At 39.9% G+C, this 15,397-nt stretch overlaps 1 long non-coding RNA gene across 1 annotated transcript; it reads left to right on the top strand.

Moving 5' to 3' along the window:
- The first annotated feature begins 515 nt into the window (after positions 1-515).
- LOC122173573 (uncharacterized) lies at positions 516-4,669 on the top strand. The gene is made up of 3 exons (XR_010599249.1): positions 516-894; positions 3,306-3,435; positions 4,552-4,669. It is a non-coding gene; the product is annotated as an uncharacterized LOC122173573 (long non-coding RNA).
- The last annotated feature ends 10,728 nt before the right edge of the window (positions 4,670-15,397 follow it).

Genomic DNA, 15,397 nt, shown 5'->3' with positions numbered 1-15,397 from the left:
TGGCAAACAATAAGTGGTTGATAATTTCTGTATTATTTAACTATCAACAGTCAACAGAAGTTGAATGTCACTCAGTACCTGACAGGAGTTCTTTAGAGTTCTTTTGCATTGTGTTTTCCTTTCACTCAGTTGAAATCACTTAGACCAGCCAGAGCTTTTGAAAATCTATAAAACTCTTGTAGCTATTGTTTACATTGTGACAAATTCTGCCTTGGTTTATCAGCTTGCACTGATTTCAGTGGGAGCTGTGTGTGTATCAACAATGATAGAATTTGACCCAGGAGGTGACATGATTAAAGTGTCATATTTACTTTAACACCAGAAATTTGTTAACTGCTGCATTGGGCCCTCAATTTTGGTGAACCAAAATGCACTATATGGTATGTAAAACTGCCCCTTGAGAAAAAATGATGTATTTGAAGTAACGCCCCCCCTCCCCACACACACTCTATATGGAGAGAGAAAAACAGCCCATGGATCAGCAGAAGGGTTAACATGAAATGCTCTCGGGCAGGAAAGCAGTGGAAGTATTTGCATAGAATAGCATCTGGAGCCTATGTGTACGCGAATACTTCCAGAGGGAAAGCAGTTTTCCACATTCATTACAGCCTAGTAAGGAAGAGGAGAAAAGGAACAAGGGAGGATAGAAAAGGAACAGGGGACTCCTTTTGTATCTGTGCCCAATATGGTTTCTTTTGATTTTTCATTCTCCATAGTCAAGGGCTCCCCATGGGTTCTCATCTATTACCCAGGCATTGCCATACCTGCCTCCCTGTGTGAAAGTGGCTCAGCTGCCGGCTCTGGATGAGGCTAACAGATCACATCTATCTCCCTGGCATCCACTGAGCGCACAGGGCTCCAAGGATCAAGCCCCGGACAAGAACACAAAAGCAGGTCTGTATAGAAGCAGCCAACCTTCTATATTGTCCATTGCTCATTTTGCGGACACTGGAGGTCAAAACTATCCAGCAGTCCTGCTTTCACTGTGCGTGTGTGTGTGTGTGTGCGCGTGTGTGTGTGTGAGAGAGAGAGAGAGAGAGAGCGAGATTACAAGTACAATATTGTTTTACTCTATTATTTTGTTAATTATTAAAATAATGACAGTTCAAAAGCACTGTGCAAAAATGCAGAATGTATATACCCCTGTTAAATCTAAAATACAGCTACTGTGAACAAAAAAAAGCTGAAATAATGTGCATTCACATATAAATAGATTACAGCTGCCTGTTCTGACCTTGCATGTATAAAGGGGAGAGGGAAGTTAATAATAAATAAGTAAATAGAAATGCCTGCTTAGAGAGGGTAGGTCTGTTGTGCAGTGGTAGGAACAGGAAAAAGTAATGTGGGGCAACAAGAAAAAAGCCCATTGAAATAACGGAAACAAGCTCGTTAATGACAAGAGAAAGGGAGTGCATTTTTGAAAAAATGGTTTGAGCCAGGGAGTGTGTGTATGGGGGGGTAATTTACATAAACAAAAAAGTTTAAAAAATCATGATCAGCTAGAAGCAAACATTCTTAGCATATGTTATTAGATTAAAATGATCATTCAGTTTTTTAGATTCCTCGCAGCATATTTTCCTTTTTGGAACGTGCTCAGTAAAATTATGACTTTTCTGTGAATAGTCAAGATCATCAATAATTAAGAAGTAAATCATTTGCACTTGATCCAAGAATGTCACACATTCTACAAATATGAACTAATTATCTGATGGTGTGAAATCGTCCTGTTAAAAATAGAGAACACCCTGGCCTTTTGGGTTTGAACTGATTCCTGTTAGCTGTTCATGGACACCAGGAATTTTCAGTTTTGTGGTTTGTTCCTGGATTCTCTCTGTGTGACTTTTGATTTTTCTTTCTTTCTTTCTTTGGCTGATTTCAGAGGCTTCCTTTTGTGCAGCTGAATGATTCTTTAAAATAATTTGTTATATTGACTATCAAAAATGTATTAGCCTAGTCATGGGAGAGGTCAGTTTTGATTTCTATGCCTGTTATGCTTTTTAATATTGTGACCTCTGATAACACCATATTTACTTCAGTGCTTACTGGCCTTTTCTTTCTTTCTTTCTTTCTTTCTTCATTTGTCCTCACTTTTCTGTTTCCTTTTTTGCTTACTCTCTTTCACCCCATCTTTTCTTGCTCTCTGCAACCCCTCCTTTTCCTTCTCTTCCCACTCACTCTATAGAGCTTTTCAGTCTCTGAAAATGGACCACTGAAGAAAGATTTGCTGTCCCATTCGTTCCGCACTGCCCCCATAAAAAGCAAATATTTTCAGGTTGACTGAAAGTTTAACTTTGTTATTTTTTTTATTTTTAAAGAAAATCCAGCGTGACATGGCACGCGTTGGTGCCCTTGCCACTTAACAAATTACTTGTTTTTTTGACCTAAGTTAAATGCTGTGCAAATTTCCCTTGTCCACGTTTTCATTGTGTGCAGACTTCCCTGATAAAGAATAAAGAGCTAACTTGTTGGGACTTTGTAAGCCAAACTTCAGTAGTTTACGACAGATTTTTTTTATCCCATATCTTTCAAGACAAAGGGCCAGATCCTCAGCTAATGAAAACTGGCATAGCTGCATTGACTTTAGAGGAGTTGTGCCAATTTACACCAGCTGCGGATCCGGGCCAATGTGTTCAGGAACTGCTGTAGGTATAGTAACTCCTATGGCTGAGATATTAATATTGTGATTTCAGAACCGAAAGTGCCCATTAATTCCTCTCCATTAGGTAAGATGTCATTTAGCAACTATATCGTGTGTTCTGACACACTACCAAAATCCAGAGGATGTACACATCTACCCTTGAAAATCTCACATCTTTTTACGTTTCCAAGGATAACATCTGCCCCTTCATTTATCCAATATTTCTACAGACAAAATCACTTTCGTGCAACCAGCTCAGGGTTGAATCTAATGAAGCTGTCCCTACAGATTGACACGAGGATCATGTTGTAATTCCTTCTCTTTCATCATTGTGGATGCAACTTCTACAGAGGGTCTGTTAAAATACCAGCCACACACCCCTGCATGGGAGATTATTGTTCAGTCTTTCTTTTTAAGGACATAAACTCTATTGAAGACCTGGAGAAGCATAGAACTCCCTTCATTTTTGTAACTCTTATCTTACAAAACAATAACTTCCTTTAATTTATATACTTATGCCATTCGTCCACTAGGTCCTAAATATTGAACTGGTCATGCATGGGATTGCCCCTTTCAGTGGACCCCTTTTTATTTTCTCTAACGTGCCATTTAATTTTCAAAGAGAGAAATATTGTATAGTTATAAATCTCTGCTCTTTCTTTACCAGGCCCATCGTCCATCTCATTTTATATGAAGTTCTACCTCTCAGAAGTGATTTAGAGTTGGGGAGGGTCAGCCTGCCACACATTTCCTGGCAGGTGGTCCAACATGGAAAGCTAAAGCCGAGCAGACCCAAGGTGAGTTAAAGTCTCTTTCTGTAACATAACTGTTGTGTTTCATTGTTTTCCTTTTCTAGGCTTCTATGACAGCCTTCCTGCATGACAGATTGCAGTGCTAACAAAGAACCCTTTGTGTCTTCACACCACTCTGTAAAACTCAGTTTACACCAAATCCCACCCCTCCAACAACCTTTTTCTGAAAGGAAGGTAAAAAATAAATACATGACATATAGAAAATGTATTTGTTCCTTGATGATGAAATGGCCTTCTTTAAGCAGGAATGCCTGTGACAATGAAAGGACTTTGTGTATCGACTACAGCTAGGATCATACCCTGAAAACATTACTGTGATCATTCACTAGAATTTAAAAATGATCTTGCTTTTGGCCTTGCTGTTCCACCCTTGTTTAATTCACTTCCCACAAACATATGAGTGGTCAGGTTTCAATTGCACAAGGTTGCAGAAAGTGAACTTTAAGCTCGCATGCTTGAGTAGTCACACCAGAAATGGCATATTTTATTTAAAATGGGACACTGCTTATTAACACAGAGGGTGGACAGGTCTTCTCAAAGCCCCTTTCCAGAGCTCTGGCACAGAGGCAATTAAATCAGCCACACGAGGTATTACTGTACCCTTCAGAATTCACAAAGTTTTTTTGTGTGAATGTTATGGAAGAAATTACATTTAAACTTTATACCCAGTCAGCAAAGCAGAGGCCTTAACCCCACCCCAGCCCCAAAATCATGTCTTGGCCAAATTCTATCTGGCTGTATCGAGACTTACAATTTTCTAAATTTTCCTAATCTCCCCTTACATTTCTGCCTCCCCAGGAGAGATTCAAAGCTCCAGTCAACCTCTTATTCTGAGTTTAAGAGAGACATTCATTTATTCAGATAATGGAAATAATATTGTTTGACTTATGTGACCAATCACAACTAACCAAGAGTGATTGATTTTTAAATACTGAAAACTGAATACTTGCTGCCAATTGTCTGTGATCAAGCCCAGAGAGTAGGAAAAAAAGTAACTTAGTAAATTTGACTTATGGATAAATTCAAGGAAATCATGATCTAGTAATGTACATTTCTTGAAATCATTGAATGATTTATATTTGCTTTTATATGTTCATTCAGCTCTTGAACTGACTGACTAGGATGGCTGAATACTTCAGAGGTTTTTCTTCCGGGAATTAAGGTATCTAAACCCTCAAAAAATCACTAGGGAGAGAAGAGGAGGGGGAAATCTTATAAGCAGAACTAAACATCTGAGCTAATAATAAAGTCTGGAAGTTTGTTCCTCTTACATGTGGTGGTAACTGTTACTGCAGTATGGGCTGTTCTTTGTCCCATCCCATTCACTGACATCATCAGAAAAAAATCAGAGCTTTATGGCCCGCTGAGTTAATTTGAGCTCAGCTGAATTACACAAGAGCAAATTTTTCTGTGTTGACAAGACATTCACTGAAGCAAGTTTAATTAATGCAGATGGAAAAACCAATATAAGCACTTTTGCTGATAGTCCTTTCTGTACCTTTAGAGATAGTGAGCAGATTCAGAAGTGAGTCAGTGGAGTCTAAGGTGGAAAATATTTATACCTTCTCCTGGCCTCACATCTTGTAAATTACACTTATTAATTTCCCTGGGCTCTTCTAAAGTCACTAGGTTATATTCAGAAAGGACACAAAAGGTGCAATTATGGACACTAAGATGGTGTAATTTGCAATTTGAGGGAGCCAGAAAAAAGGTGCTATAAACCATAGCATATCATGAATATGGTCCAGCATGTCTAGGTCAGGGCAGAGACATACATTTGGGTCCGTATGAGAACGTTACACTGCTACTACTTATTCCAGAGATATCCATATAAGGCCAGGTGGAGAAACTGAACAGTTCTAGTAAGATTTGAGTTCATCAAGGCTTGGCACTAAGGCCCACTGGGTTCATGTAGGTGCTTGATGCACTTACAGAAAACATCCAGAGTGTGGTACCCTGGTGCATGCTTTTTGCAGATGATGTAGTGGTTGTGGGGGAGAACAAAGAGAAAGGAGAAGAAGATTTAGAGAGATGGAAATACATACTCGAAAGAAATGGCATGTAAATCAGCAGAAATAAAACAATGTATAAGGGCTATAGATTCAATGATACCTTACAGGAAGACAACAAGACTGTAAGTCGGGGGGGGGGGGGGCAGCGAGGAGGGGGAGCCACTACCAAATGTACAGAAATTTGAGTACCTAGGTTCAATAGTAAAGGATAATCATGAACTCAGCGACGAACTTATAAGCAGAACAGCAAAAGTATGGACTAAATGGGGAGAAGTGAGCAGAGTGATCTGTGATAGGAAAATTCCTTATGAAATAGAAAAGTAAGATCTACAAGATGGTAATTAGGCCTGCACTTTTGTATGGCTCTGAATGTTGGGCACTAAGGAAGAGACTGGAGCAGATCTTGAATATAGTGGAAATGAAAATGTTAAGATGGACACTTGGGATAGTCCATGTTCAGAATGAATGAAATAGAGGGAAAGAGAAGGTGGTGCCAATTATAGAAAAGCTGAGGGAATCCAGGCTTAGATGGTTTGGGTGAAAAGAAGATTGGAAGAATATATAGAAAAGAGGGTGTTCAACTTAGAAGCGGAGTGTTAGAGAAGGGTCAAAAGACCCAACGCTAGCTGGATAGTTATCATACAAAAAAGCTTTGATTAGCTGTGGTGTTTCAGAGGAACTGCTTCAAGACAGACTGGAATGGAAAAGAAGGACTGGAAGAGCTGACCCCATATAGATGAGACTAAGGCTAGAAGAAGAGATAGATAGATAGATAGATAGATAGATAGATAGATAGATAGATAGATAGATAGGACCAATCCTTTGCTATTCAAATTCAGTGGGAGATTTACTTTGATTTCAAATATATGAAGGGTCAGTATTGTCAAACTGTCGCTCTTCAAGGGTTGTTGTTGCGGGGATTCATTTTACACTCCTATTTTGTGCACTTTGTGCTCTCCGGTCTCTTTGGTCTTCTCTCTTCCTATCCCTCATTTCTGTGTTTCTTATAGGGAAAAAAAATGGTTAAAACAGAGATGGAATTGGTCTGAGTCACCCAATGTGACGATGCAACGTACATACCCAGAAGTAATCAGGTAACTAGGCTTATCACAGTCAGCACCACTGACGTGGTGCTGGGACAGGAGACGATAAAAGTGAGTCCAGAACAAAGACCTTGCTTTCCTGGTCTGTTGCACAATTAAAGAAGAAAAAGAGTGGCAGTTGGGCTGCATACACAGGAAAAATGGATAACTCACCTCCCAAAACATGGGCTGATATGCTGACCCCAAAGCAGCGTAGGAATTTTACAAAGAAACTTACATATGACAAACATACTTCAGTACCAGTGTGAGTCTGAATGGCTGGTTCAAGACAAGTGGCCCAAACCCAAATATACAGCAAGTCATTTGACTGCAAGGGTGTAAGCAAAAAGAAGAGTTCACATGTGGCTTCATGCTCCTGTTAAATCTGGTGGACAGTAATACATACATGAAATTATTTACTGCCTACAAAACACTTGACAATGGCTAGGCAGCTGGTATACTGTGACTGCTGCTTGTTATGCTAATCATAATAGTCTCAATGCTACTTGTGCTGCTCCCCCATTTGTTTATTGTACCCACCTGTTTTCTCTCATCACATACTAAGATTATAAACTCTGTGGGACTCCATATGTGTGTGTGTGCAATGTTAGCACAACGGGTCCAGGATCGGGGTTTCTAGTTCAAAATAATCAGGAATAACATTTAGAGATGAATCTGATCCACATTGGGCAGCTCTTTCACACACTGACTTTCAAGGGCTATTCACCATTTTGCAGAGCTTTGCACATGAGGATGATGTGTGTGACCAAAAGGAAGTTGAGTCACGCTAAGTGCACACATCATCCCAAATGTGTGCGTCAGTGGTCAAGCAATGATTTATATGTCAGTCACCTGACGGTAAATGTTCCAGGCTGTTGGCTCTGCACCACCCAGATCCTCCAGAGCAAACGTTCTCAAGAAACATGCAGCACACCACAAGACAAAGGTAGAAAAGGATCACATGGTGCTGCTGCACTAATTTGGAGTGTGACTTATTCCCCTTCCCATCCGCAAGTGATTAGGCCCTCGTGTCAATCAGTGATCGCCACAGAGTCAACCAGTGATAGCCATGATGACATATGATGGCTATATACAAGTACAGGGCTTGGTTTTCAGAGAATGCATTTTAAGGGGTTATAGCTGGTTGGAACATTTCAATGAAAAACAGAAACAAAATGTAATTTGTTCTTTTTTTCCCATTTTCCAGCCAGCTCTATCCATGTTGCACTACATAGTACAAACAAATGCATGTAAATATTCTCAAAAGTTTGCATTACTCCTTGGTGCAGGGAAATCCGTGTCCTCTATTGCATATGCAACGTATCATCAAAAAAGAAAAAGATATCCACCAAAAGAATGAGGGTTGAGGTAACAGACCACCCAGACACCAACTGCTACAGTGGAAAACTTAGCAGACTGGTGGTAACTGGGGCCTGATGTGAGGAGCAATCATGAAACCTGGTTCATTTCTCACTGTCCTTTCCCCTTGTTGATGTTCCCTCTCTCTGCAAATTAACATGCATTAACACTCACAGTCCGTTCTGTTAACAGGGTGGGAACAGAAGCAGTAGAAGAGCTGACTAAGTACGTGAACCCAGTTCACACATTGCTGAATAATTTCAAGTATGATTTGCAAGATGCAACATTCTGAGAAGAGTTTGAGCAGGACTATAGGGCAACCAAAGAAGAGATTGCCTAAAAACAATCTATCCTAGAAAAAAGAAGAACAGGAGTACTTGTGGCACCTTAGAGACTAACAAATTTATTAGAGCATAAGCTTTCGTGGACTACAGCCCACTTCTTAAGTAGTACTCCTGTTCTTCTTTTTGCGGATACAGACTAACACGGCTGCTACTCTGAAATCTATCCTAGGTTTTCCACTGGAAAATGCTTTGAGAGATCAGTTCTCTTTCTTAGTTGTTGTGCTACGATCACTACCATGATATCTATTATTAAAATGGGCATAAGGTGATCTCTGTATCTGCATCTTCTGCCCCCATTCTGAAGGGAGTGGTGGTGGTGTTTATTTCAGTTAGCTAGTTTAATAGACCATTTTGGTGGGGTTGTTAGAGGAAGGCTAGGTCAAACTAAAAACAAAAAGCCCAATTCATTATATTTTCATTAGAGCTGTGAGAGCTTCAACAGTTCTGCTCTGAAGTTTTCTGTACCTATATGTGTCATGACATTTTATTTTGTGTTCTAAACTAGCTTACATTATGAGAAACATAGTACTGGGGCATCCTCGCCTAGCACCAGCTTTTATTGTTCACTATGGAACTTCTAGAATCCACAGAGGACATCTTTCCTGGGCATTGGGTAGAACCCTTTAAACTTTGAAATGTTGCCATGACCACCGGTGCTCATAACTCAGTTTTTTGTCTTGTCTGAAAGATGTCACCTATATCTTCAAATAGTCCTTACCCAGGTGAGGGTATTAGTTCAGTACTAATTCAGAGAGAAGAGCAACATCTATCAAATCACCAGCTTTACTTCCTGCTGCATCCTGCTGAAAATGTGTTGTGAAAACTGACACTATCTCAGCACAAGGGGGTGTGCCTGCATTATAATGCTAGAAAAGACTTGTACTTAGGTAATTAGCCTCCATGGGATAGATTTCTTAGCCAGATTCTTAATATGATTTGCACTGCCCTCCAAGGGAAAAGTGATCTCCTCTCAAGTAATGTTGTCTCTATAGTACATGCAGTAACATGAATTTGTGATCCTTTTAACACATTATTCCCATGCAAAGATAACAATTGAAGTAAGACATTTATAAAAAACACTTTCTTTTGTACAGAAGGTAGACGTCATGGGGTAATATGAAGTCAGAAACAATGTGATGTCATTGGCAAACAGAATCTCATCAGTTATTCCAGTAATGTACAAAAACAAATTTCCCAGTAACTTAGTTCTCTTTCTGGGCAATTTAAGCATATTGTATAGAAGAGATTGTTAGCTTTTAATGATGCATTCTGCTAAGAAGCTACGCTCTTTAGTATTAATTAACACTTGAAGAAAGTTTAACCCTGATAATCATATATTCAAGTAATTTGCTGCAGATTCTGTAAGTATAATACACCAGGTTCTAAAAAAAACCCACTGAACATGTGTCTAGACGTCTGAGGCAATCCTAACACCAAACTGCATCCTCTTTTTTGTTTCTACTTCTGCTCACTGTAAGCTATTTGGGAAAGGGTCTGTATTTCTCTTTGTGTAATGTGCAATGCATAGCAAATTGTTGGCTCTAAACAAATAATGAATACATACAACATTACAAGTAATAAAACATCTCTCTTTCAACCCTCTTGTTGTGTGCATTATACCAACTTGGACATCCTTAAAAGCAGCTCTACAAGACTTTGGACCGAATTCAAAGATGATATGTAAGGAGGTATAAGTTGCATCTAAGTGAGTGGATGAATATTTTATATGTCTAAGGTCATGTCTACACTTCCGAGCTGTACCGATACAGCTGTGCCACTGTAAGCGCACTTGTGTAGCCATTTTATGCTGTTGATATAATAATACCAGCTCAACGAGCGGCAGCAGCTATATGGGTGGGAGAGCGTCTCCCGCCAACATAGCACTGGGCACACGAGCACTTATGCCAGCAAAACTTATGTCGCTCGGGGGGGGGGGGAGGTGTCACACACAAAAACGACAAAAGTTTTGCTGATAGAAGTGCTAGTGTAGACATGGCCTAAGGCGTGGTGTAACATATATACAGAAAGGGCCAGAACGAAGTGTAAAGTACACCAGTTTTCGCTAATTTAAAACTGTAAATTTGTCCCATTGTCTATTAGCAGTATAAATATGAGAGAAATAAGTCATATATTAAAACTTACCACTGGAGTCTTGGAAAAAGTGGAACTAGGTGTTCTGTAGTTCATAGATTCCAAGGCCAGAAGGGACGACTGTGATCATCTAGTCTGATCTCCTGTATAAAACGGGACATAGAACATCCCCAAAATAATTCCTAGAGCAGATCTTCAGAAAAAATATCCAATCTTGAAATTGTCAGTGATGGAGAATCCACCACGCCACTTGGTAAATTGTTCCAATGATTAATTACTCTCACAGTTAAACATTTACACATTATTTCCAGTCTGAATTTGTCTAGCTTCAACTTCCAGCCATTGGATCGTGTTATACCTTTCTCTGCTAGATTGAAGAGCCCATTACTAAATATTTGTTCCACATGTAGATACTTATAGACTCTAATCAATCACCCCTTAACATTTTCTTAGTTAAGCTAAATATATTGAGTTTCTTGAATCTATCACTATGACATGTTTTCTAATTCTTTAATCATTCTCATGGCTCTTCTCTGAACCCTCTTCAATTTACCAACTTTCTTGAACTGTGGGCACCAGAACTGGACACAGTGTTCCAGCAGCGGTCACACGAGTGTCAAATATAGAAGTAAAAAATAAGCTCTTTACTCCTACTCAAGATTCCCCTGTTTATTCATCCCAGGATCACATTAGCTCTTTTGGCCACAGTGTCACACTGGGATCTCATGTTCAGCTGATTCACAACCCTCAAATCATTTTTGTGATATTGATTCCTCAGCCATTTAAACTATATGTCCATTTATGAGTCTCTTCCATATAGACACTGGTTCAATTTCTCTTTTGAGAGATTTTCTAGATTTGGATTTGGGATTTTTTTTGTTTGGGGGATTTGGGCTAGGGTTAGAGAAGAGGTAGAGAGGTGTAAGTAAGCACATAGTTTTTTGTGGCTTCTCAAGATGCTGTTTGAGAGTAAGTCCAGCTGGAAAATTATTTAGATTGTAAGCTCTTTGGGTCAGGGACAGGTGTTTTTGTGTGTGTTTGTACAACACTTAGCACAGTGCGGTCCTGGTCCATTACTGGGACTCCTACACATAATTGTAATAATAAGTGCTTAGGTGTAAAAGTAGGTGCAATTTTATTATTTTTAAAATATTTTTGGATCTGTTTCTTAGAATATTTGTGCTTTTGAATGTGCCCATTAAGCATGACAGAAAGTTCTCAGACCATCGTCTTTCCAGCACTGTGGGAGATAGTTTCAATTGATTGCATGTCATCTCACAGACAAGAGGTCATATACATGTGGTGCGAGATTTTGATTTGTGTTCCTTTCAGTGATCTGGCAACTGCACACTTATCCATGTATAGGGGTTTCTTGTCATTTCCCCCCTGACTTTCCCAGGGCTAATTCCCATTTTTCTAGCTAGTTCAAGACCAGGTTGGCTACACCTTTTCCTGTGTGAGGAAGTATTCCTTTTTTGTTACAACTCCTAAGGTCTGTTGTATTGTGTGTCAGCCTCATTTGCAACTTTGCATGCTGGCGTACAGGCGATGCGGCTGAGTAGTATGCACTGAAAGATGGGTACTCTTTTGTTGACCCCATCAATTTTCAGTACTCAGCCCCACTCTTCTTAATCAAAATCACTTCAAAGACCCAAAACAGATTGATTCACATGTGAACACTACCCAAACTGTCTTCCAAGGGGGGAAATACTTGTCTTATGTTCCTTTGAACCCACTGTTGCCCGTTTACTTGTATTTACTTTGCATGGCCTATGGCTGAACCATGGAAATTAGAAAACAAACTCCTATTCAGCAAGTCATGTCAAAGGTGACCGCTATGCCAGAAAGTTGACTGTGGGACAAACATTCCCTCTGATCAGGAGGCCTCTTCTGCAGTGTTGCTGTCTCCACAGTTACATACCTGTCTGCAGAAGCCTTTAGTCTATCTTGTCTATGTGGGAAGTCCTAGACGATGCCATCAATCTGAGAGATGAGAGGGATGCTCCCTTGACACTTCAACAATGGTTGGGGTGCGAAAGAAAGAAAATTAGCTCCCCTCTGAACAAAGTTCTTTTGAACTGCACTATGTTCACAAAGAGCATCAGAGCCGTCGTCATGTTCACATACAGGTTTTGTCCTGCAAAAAGGAGGGATGAAGTGAGTGGGGAACTTCGTGAATGTACTGAGGAGGTTTGTCAAGGATACACGGACGTGCACTGTGAATATATTTATAAAAATGAAATAAAAATGCAGGATCCAGCAGCGCTGGGTGGGGCTGAAGGCAAAAGTGTCCAATGAATACAGTGGGATTGTGTTTAAAAATCTATGTATCTAAAAACTACGGCCAACATTTTCAAATATAGGTCCCTGAAGTGGGGCACCTAACTCCATAATTAAGCCACTAAATAAAAATCACCTGATTTTCAGAGGTGCTGAGTATCTAGTAGCCTCTACCTACAGTCATCGGTCCTGATTCTGCAAGTGCCCTCTATTCCTCTTGACTGAAGTGAAGGACTGAGTCTAAGCAGCTTTAGTCTTGATCAGATTGTTCCCTGAGACCCTATTTTCATTCAGTGTTTAACTTTGCAGAGTGCCTAATTGGTCTTGGGCTGCTGATGCTAGAATTTTTAGCGTAATGACTCAGCATTGACCCCAATTCCTGGAATCTGACATTGTAAAATTAAACAAATCTTTATACAATATCATGCAACTCTTAGGAACACTCTTCCAAAGGCTTCATTCAGAGAAGTCAAGTCATGTCTGAGGATTGCTGCTGAGCACAAGTGAAGATAACAGCATCTGTTGATAGCAGAAGAGGATTTCCTAGGATTCTGTTACTTTTAGCATAGTCTCAGGAGCAGCTTTGAGAGCCCTGTCAAAATCCTGATGAGCTCTCCAGTACTACAGAGACAAGGTGGATGAGGTAATATCTTTTATTGGACCAATTTCTGCTAGTGAGGGACAAGCTTTCGAGACACACAGAGCTCTTCTTCAGGTCTGGGAAAGGTACTCCCGGCATCACCGCTATGTGCAAGGTAGAACAGATTGTTTAGCATAAGTAGTTAGCACATATTGTAAGGGACCATTCAAGGTAGAGTGTCCCATTAATATCTCTGCAGTCATAGGACAAAAAAAGAGGGATAGAGGGTTACAGATTGTTGTAATAAGCCATAAAACCAGTGTCTCTGTTCAGTCTGTGATTTTTGCTGTCTGGCAGAGTTATGAATTTAAGCTCCCAGGTTTGTCTTTTGAAAGTGTTGTGCAGTTTTCCTTTGAAGGTGAGGACTGATTGGTCAGATATAGAGTGATCGCTTTGTGAAAAGTGTTCACCCACAGGCAATAGGGTGTTTTTGTCTTTTATCATTTTCCTGCGTGAATTCATTTGAGGGTGCAGTGATTGCCTGTTTTCACCCACATAGTTGTTATTGGGGCATTTAGTGCACTGGCTGAGGTACACCACATGTTGTGATAGGCAGATGTGAAGATCCATAGATCCTGAAAGATACGTTAGCAAGAGGAAAACCAAGGACAGGGTAGGCCTGCTACTCAATAAGGGCGGGAAAACAATAACAGAAAATGTGGAAATGGCAGAAGTGTTAAATGACATTTTTGTTCCAGTTTTTACCTAAAAGGTAAACACATAGTGAACACCAGTGAAAATGAGGTAGGATCAGAGGCTAAAATAGGGAAAGAACAAGTTAAAAATTACTTAGACAAGTTAGATGTCTTCAAGGCACCAGGACCTGATGAAATACATCCTAGAATACTCAAGGAGATGACTGAGGAGGTATCTGCACCATTAGCGATTATATTCAAAAAGTCATGGAAGACGGGAGAGGATCCAGAGGACTGGAAAAGAGAAAATATAGTGCCCATCTATAAAAACTGAAATAAGGACTAACTGGGGAATTACAGACCACTCAGCTTAACTTCAGTATCCAGAAAGAAAATGGAGGAAATATTTGAGCAATCGATTTGCAAACACCTAGAAGATAATAAGGTGATAAGTAACAGTCAGCATGGATTTGTCACGAACAAATTGTGTCAAAGCAAACTAATAGCTTTCTTTGACATGGTAACAAGCCTTGTGGATGGGGGGGGGAAGTGGTAGATGTGGTATATCTTGACTTTAGAAAGGCTTTTTATAGTGTCTTGCATGACCTTCTCATAAACAAACTAGGGATATACAACCTAGATGGAGCTACTATAAGGTGGGTGCATAACTGATTGGAAAACAGTTCCCAGAGTGGTTCACAGTCAAGCTGGAATGGCATATTGATTGGGGTCCCACAGGAATCAGTTCTGGGTCCAGTTATGTTCAATATCTTCATCAATGATTTACATAATGGCGTAGAGAGTACACTTATAACGTTTCCGGATGATACCAAGCTGGGAGGGGATGAAAGTGCTTTGGAGGATAGGATTAAAATTCAAAATAATCTGCACAAACTGGAGAAATGGTCTGAAGAAAATAGGAAGAAATTCAATAAGGACAAATGCAAAGTACTCCACTGAGGAAGGAACAATAAGTTGCACACATACAAAATGGGAAATGACTGCCTAGGAAGGAGTACTGCGGAAAAGGATCTGGGGGTCATAATGGATCACAAGCTAAATATGAGTCAACAGTGTAACACTGTTGCAAAAAAAGCCAACATCATTCTGGGATGTATTAGCAGAAGTGTTGTAAGCAAGACCTCTCTACTCCACACTGATTAGGGCTCAACTAGAATAACGTGTCCACTTCTGGGCACCACATTTCAGGAAAGATGTGGACAAATTGGAGAAAGTCCAGAGAAGAGCAACAAAAATTATTAGAGGTCTAGAAAACATGACCTGTGAGGGAAGATTGAAAAAAATGGGTTTGTTTAGTCTGGAGAAGAGAAGAGAAGAGAAGAGAAGAGAAGAGAAGAGAAGAGAAGAGAAGAGAAGAGAAGAGTTTTCAAGTACATAAAAGATTGTTACAAAGAGGAGGGCGAAAAATTATTCTCCATAACCTCAAAGGATAGGACAAGAAGCAATGGGCTTAAATTTCAGCAAGGGTGGTTTAATTTGGGCA

The sequence above is a fragment of the Chrysemys picta genome, chromosome 3 (assembly GCF_011386835.1).
Source record: "Chrysemys picta bellii isolate R12L10 chromosome 3, ASM1138683v2, whole genome shotgun sequence".
Lineage (NCBI taxonomy): Eukaryota > Metazoa > Chordata > Testudines > Emydidae > Chrysemys > Chrysemys picta.
The sequence above is the reverse complement of the archived record's forward strand: the minus strand, read 5'-3'. Positions and strand labels throughout refer to the sequence as shown.